The sequence below is a fragment of the Schistocerca americana genome, unplaced genomic scaffold (assembly GCF_021461395.2).
Source record: "Schistocerca americana isolate TAMUIC-IGC-003095 unplaced genomic scaffold, iqSchAmer2.1 HiC_scaffold_401, whole genome shotgun sequence".
Taxonomy (NCBI): domain Eukaryota; kingdom Metazoa; phylum Arthropoda; class Insecta; order Orthoptera; family Acrididae; genus Schistocerca; species Schistocerca americana.
Genome location: NW_025726128.1, coordinates 80,001 through 85,000, shown reverse-complemented (window position 1 = coordinate 85,000; position 5,000 = coordinate 80,001). Strand labels below are relative to the sequence as shown.

Below are 5,000 nucleotides of genomic sequence, written 5' to 3'. Positions count from 1 at the left end.
TCGCCTTCGAACCTCTAACTTTCGTTCTTGATTAATGAAAACATACTTGGCAAATGCTTTCGCTTCTGTTCGTCTTGCGACGATCCAAGAATTTCACCTCTAACGTCGCAATACGAATGCCCCCGCCTGTCCCTATTAATCATTACCTCGGGTTCCGAAAACCAACAAAATAGAACCGAGGTCCTATTCCATTATTCCATGCACACAGTATTCAGGCGGGCTTGCCTGCTTTAAGCACTCTAATTTGTTCAAAGTAAACGTGCCGGCCCACCGAGACACTCACTCAAGAGCACCCTGGTAGGATTGCAACGGGGTCCGCCTCGGGACGCACGAGCACGCACGAGGCGCGTCGCACGCCTTCAGCTCGCCCCACCGGCAGGACGTCCCACGATACATGCCAGTTAAACACCGACGGGCGGTGAACCAACAGCGTGGGACACAAATCCAACTACGAGCTTTTTAACCGCAACAACTTTAATATACGCTATTGGAGCTGGAATTACCGCGGCTGCTGGCACCAGACTTGCCCTCCAATAGATACTCGTTAAAGGATTTAAAGTGTACTCATTCCGATTACGGGGCCTCGGATGAGTCCCGTATCGTTATTTTTCGTCACTACCTCCCCGTGCCGGGAGTGGGTAATTTGCGCGCCTGCTGCCTTCCTTGGATGTGGTAGCCGTTTCTCAGGCTCCCTCTCCGGAATCGAACCCTGATTCCCCGTTACCCGTTACAACCATGGTAGGCGCAGAACCTACCATCGACAGTTGATAAGGCAGACATTTGAAAGATGCGTCGCCGGTACGAGGACCGTGCGATCAGCCCAAAGTTATTCAGAGTCACCAAGGCAAACGGACCGGACGAGCCGACCGATTGGTTTTGATCTAATAAAAGCGTCCCTTCCATCTCTGGTCGGGACTCTGTTTGCATGTATTAGCTCTAGAATTACCACAGTTATCCAAGTAACGTGGGTACGATCTAAGGAACCATAACTGATTTAATGAGCCATTCGCGGTTTCACCTTAATGCGGCTTGTACTGAGACATGCATGGCTTAATCTTTGAGACAAGCATATGACTACTGGCAGGATCAACCAGGGAGCTGCGTCAACTAGAGCTGAGCAGCCGGCCGCCCGGGAGTGTGTCCCGGGGGCCCGCGCGAACACGCAAGCGTCCGCTCAATTATTCTGCAAACAGGAGGAGGCTGAGCTCCCCTGCACAATACACCTCGAAACCCTCTCAGGTCCCGGCGGCGCGCAGCGCCGTCCTAAGTACTTGGTCGGGTTCGAGAGAGGCGCAATCGCCCGGAGTTTGGCGAGTAGACGCTTTAGGTGCGACCACCCGTGCTCCCAACTGAGCTTGCCGCTGCCGACAGAGGCCCGGGAGCGTGCTGTCGTGGCATTGCCGGCGGGAGACAACACGCGCCACCTACGGTGGCCGGCAGCTCCAACGCCAGCGCCACAGAAGGACAAAAGCCCCACTTGGGTGCCGAAGCGAACGCGCCAACACGTCCGCACAGCTGCGATACAAACCACCTGCGAGAACCGCAGAGGCGACCGAGCAGCAGACGGCGTCGCGGCGCCGAGCGCCGGGCGGCGGCGCATCCTCAGCGCACACAGTCCTCAATCGGACCAGCACACTGCAGATGTCCACCGCGCTTCGCACCGGGCCCGCGAGGACCTACTTTGGCCGCACGGCGCCGCGTGCAGGGTGCGCCGGCGCGCAGCTGCGCCGCCTGCCGCCTCCGTCGGCCGGCGCGCCTGCCACTGGCCGCCCCCACCAGCCGGCTGTAGCGCGTGCGCCCACGCACCGCGCGGCCAGCACGCCGGGAGGCCCCCCCTCACCGGCCGGGGACGGTCCCACCCAGCCACCGCCGCGTATCGCTTCACACCCACATGCCATTCACGTTCGTGGGCATGGTGGGTATCGCTGAAACAACCGGTTGGTAGCTCAACCGATCGTCGCCATCACTGATTCACCTCTAGCGAGAACAACCGCACCACAACGGTTTACCAGTTGTTCATTTGCGTAACGTCACCAGCAAACGTAGACGTCCATCGCCATTTGCAAATTCAACGATTGTTGCATGCCTGTGTCAGGTGTCACGACACACTATGTCTGCCCACATACACGCAACAACATGTGCACGCTTCGCGAACACGTGGAAGGTGGCCCCCGTACGTATGCGATGTCCATTGCGCGAACGACTGTCAACCGGCCTCTGTCGCATGTCGCAGATGTGGAACGCAGTGCACCATGCTATCACGGTGAGTGAGAAGAGACGACTACGTCTGACAACACGCGCCACTACATCAACAGACGGCTCATGCTGATCGCCATCCACGGCATACCATACTGCAATCCAGCTCTTATAGGGAGACGACACGTAGCTGAGTGCACAATATTTGGACCGTATGGTTCGCCGTTGTTGGCGCAGTCGTGGTACGGTCACACATGTACCACGATGTATCATTCAGTACATGAGGACCAATGTGCAGTACAGTGTGTGATTTGGACGTACAACATCAGCGGACAGTTGACACAAGCCGTACCACAACGTAGGCTGTGCTTCGCCATGCGAATGCCAATGAACAACTGCGAAGGGCATTGAGCATGTACGTCCTGCTGCCATCCGCATTACAGTGTATAGCTGCAAGGTGTTTAACATGAAGCGATACTCTGGGGACCGGGCAGTGCGGGTAGCAAACTATATTGCGGGGGTTGCAGTTAGGCAACACTACACTAATTTAACGCGTCGTATGACAATTACAGAGCAGGTTAAGGCCCAACGTGTGTTGGGTTAAGGCCCAACGTGTGTTGGGTTAAGGCCCAACGTGTGTTGGGTTAAGGCCCAACGTGTGTTGGGTTAAGGCCCAACGTGTGTTGGGTTAAGGCCCAACGTGTGTTGGGTTAAGGCCCAACGTGTGTTGGGTTAAGGCCCAACGTGTGTTGGGTTAAGGCCCAACGTGTGTTGGGTTAAGGCCCAACGTGTGTTGGGTTAAGGCCCAACGTGTGTTGGGTTAAGGCCCAACGTGTGTTGGGTTAAGGCCCAACGTGTGTTGGGTTAAGGCCCAACGTGTGTTGGGTTAAGGCCCAACGTGTGTTGGGTTAAGGCCCAACGTGTGTTGGGTTAAGGCCCAACGTGTGTTGGGTTAAGGCCCAACGTGTGTTGGGTTAAGGCCCAACGTGTGTTGGGTTAAGGCCCAACGTGTGTTGGGTTAAGGCCCAACGTGTGTTGGGTTAAGGCCCAACGTGTGTTGGGTTAAGGCCCAACGTGTGTTGGGTTAAGGCCCAACGTGTGTTGGGTTAAGGCCCAACGTGTGTTGGGTTAAGGCCCAACGTGTGTTGGGTTAAGGCCCAACGTGGGTTAGGTTAAGGCGCAACGTGGGTTAGGTTAAGGCGCAACGCGGGTTAGGTTAAGGCGCAACGCGGGTTAGGTTAAGGCGCAACGCGGGTTAGGTTAAGGCGCAACGCGGGTTAGGTTAAGGCGCAACGCGGGTTAGGTTAAGGCGCAACGCGGGTTACGTTAAGGCGCAACGCGGGTTACGTTAAGGCGCAACGCGGGTTACGTTAAGGCGCAACGCGGGTTACGTTAAGGCGCAATATAGGTTAGGTTAAGGCGCAATATAGGTTAGGTTAAGGCGCAATATAGGTTAGGTTAAGGCGCAATACGGGTTAGGTTAAGGCGCAATACGGGTTAGGTTAAGGCGCAATACGGGTTAGGTTAAGGCGCAATACGGGTTAGGTTAAGGCACAATACGGGTTAGGTTAAGGCACAATACGGGTTAGGTTAAGGCACAATACGGGTTAGGTTAAGGCACAATACGGGTTAGGTTAAGGCACAATACGGGTTAGGTTAAGGCACAATACGGGTTAGGTTAAGGCACAATACGGGTTAGGTTAAGGCACAATACGGGTTAGGTTAAGGCACAATACGGGTTAGGTTAAGGCACAATACGGGTTAGGTTAAGGCACAATACGGGTTAGGTTAAGGCACAATACGGGTTAGGTTAAGGCACAATACGGGTTAGGTTAAGGCACAATACGGGTTAGGTTAAGGTACAATACGGGTTAGGTTAAGGTACAATACGGGTTAGGTTAAGGTACAATACGGGTTAGGTTAAGGTACAATACGGGTTAGGTTAAGGTACAATACGGGTTAGGTTAAGGTACAATACGGGTTAGGTTAAGGTACAATACGGGTTAGGTTAAGGTACAATACGGGTTAGGTTAAGGTACAATACGGGTTAGGTTAAGGTACACATTGTTGTAAGGAAAGGTGTTTTGGGGGGGGGGGGGGGGCCGGTTTGTTGATTGTGATTATCGTAAGTAAATGACTGCGGCATCATCTGATTTGCCACGTCAGGGTGCACCTTTGGCTCATAACAGGCGGCGCTCTGATTCCATGCTTGTGGCAGACCTGTGTCTTTCATTCCTGCCATTGTTTGTGTGGTGTGACAGGAGGCAGTATTGTGATGTTGGGTGCACCCCTGTGTAGGACATGTGTGGGTGTTGGTGGCTTAGCTGAGCAATGGTGGTTGTCGGAAGGGTGAGATATTCTGTTTTGTGAGTGGACCTCCCGGTCTGGTTATGATAGTGTGGATTGTCTAATGTGGCAGAGAGGATGCACTGGGTGTTGTTCCATGCTGGTGCTTACATATTGTCTGTGTGCCTGTTACAGGCAGAGAGTAGTGCGTGATAAGAGTGTCTGGCTGACGTGTGATTGTGAGCAGAGTCTTTCAGCATGTATACGGACAGTTGTATACATTATCTGTATTCTGATGGCTCTATCTATTACTAATCAGCGCCGTGTATACGTTTAATCCGGTTCCAGTCGAAACTATTGTATCTCTGTACATTAGTGACACGGCGAGCCCGCTATGTAGTTACTCGTCTCGGCAGCTTCCACCGGTGTATCGCAAATGATTATAAGGAATCAGTCTAGTCGTCAATACCGATAGTGTGACGTCACATGTCTGGGGTGGGGGACGCTGCGCCCTTCCG

The 5,000-nt window shown here is 53.7% G+C and overlaps 1 non-coding gene across 1 annotated transcript in view; it reads right to left on the bottom strand.

Annotated features, from left to right (window-relative positions):
• Window positions 1-1,097, bottom strand: part of LOC124582193 — a 1,910-nt gene extending 813 nt beyond the window's left edge. Inside the window, exon 1 of the ribosomal RNA XR_006973785.1 lies at window positions 1-1,097. This exon is cut by the window's left edge and continues 813 nt beyond it. This is a non-coding gene — a ribosomal RNA (small subunit ribosomal RNA).
• Between the last annotated feature and the right edge of the window lie 3,903 nt (window positions 1,098-5,000).